General features: G+C 28.5%; 1 protein-coding gene across 1 annotated transcript in view; it reads left to right on the top strand.

Moving 5' to 3' along the window:
• USP14 (ubiquitin specific peptidase 14 (tRNA-guanine transglycosylase)) overlaps positions 1–913 on the top strand; it is a 56,023-nt gene that overhangs the window by 6,052 nt on the left and 49,058 nt on the right. The window lies entirely within an intron of this gene.

Below are 913 nucleotides of genomic sequence, written 5' to 3'. Positions count from 1 at the left end.
AGGTGGTTAAATGTTTGTTTGTCTTTGAAACAGGATGATGATTGGGGAAACATCAAAATAAAAAATGTAAGTATTATCTTATGAACACTTATTATAATACCAAAATAAATTCCAAATGACTGTGTTTTCATATGTGTATCCAGTTGTTCTGGCACCATTGTTGAGAATGCTTTTCTTTTCCTATTGACTTGTATTGGGGGTCTTTCTTGAAAATCAGTGGTAGGTCTATTTTGAGGCTCTAGTTTCATTGATGTAGTTGATTAAAGTTATACTAGTACCAAATAGTCTTGATTACTAAAGCTTTGTAATAAGTCTTGAAATAAGATAGTATAAATTCTCCAACTTTGTCTTCTATTTAAAGAATATTTTAGCTCCTTCACATTTACTTACAATTTTAGAATAAGGCTGTCAATTTCTACCAATTGACTCTTAGTGGATTTTGTTTGAGATTACATTGAATCTGTAGCTCAGTTTAGGGAGAGTGAATAGCTTAACAATATTGAATATTAAAATCCTTGAATATGGTATACTTCCTATTTATTTAGTTTTTTATTTTCTCTTAGCAGAGTTCTAGTTTTTTGGCATAGAGCTCTTGCATATTTTTTGTTAGATTCTTGGAACTTAGTTTCTTTGCTTTTGAAAATAATATTAAGAAAATTTGTTTTCTAGTGTTTATGGCTAGAATGTAAAAATACAATTGATTTTTCTAAGTTTATTTTCATCCTGCGACCTTGCAATTAATTCACTTACTAGTTGTAGTAGTTTTTTTGGTAGATTCCATTGGGTTTTCTGTGTATGTAAGCATGTTGTTAATATCTGCAAATAATGACAATTTTACTTCTCCCTTTCCAATTTTTATGACTTCTAATTTTTTAAGCTTTATTAAAGTATAATTGATAAACAAATGACTTCT

The sequence above is a fragment of the Propithecus coquereli genome, unplaced genomic scaffold (genome assembly GCF_000956105.1).
Source record: "Propithecus coquereli isolate 6110/MARCELLA unplaced genomic scaffold, Pcoq_1.0 Scaffold38, whole genome shotgun sequence".
In the NCBI taxonomy this organism is placed as follows: Eukaryota; Metazoa; Chordata; class Mammalia; order Primates; family Indriidae; genus Propithecus; species Propithecus coquereli.
Note: the sequence above shows the minus strand (reverse complement) of the source record. Positions and strands in the feature narration are given on the sequence as shown.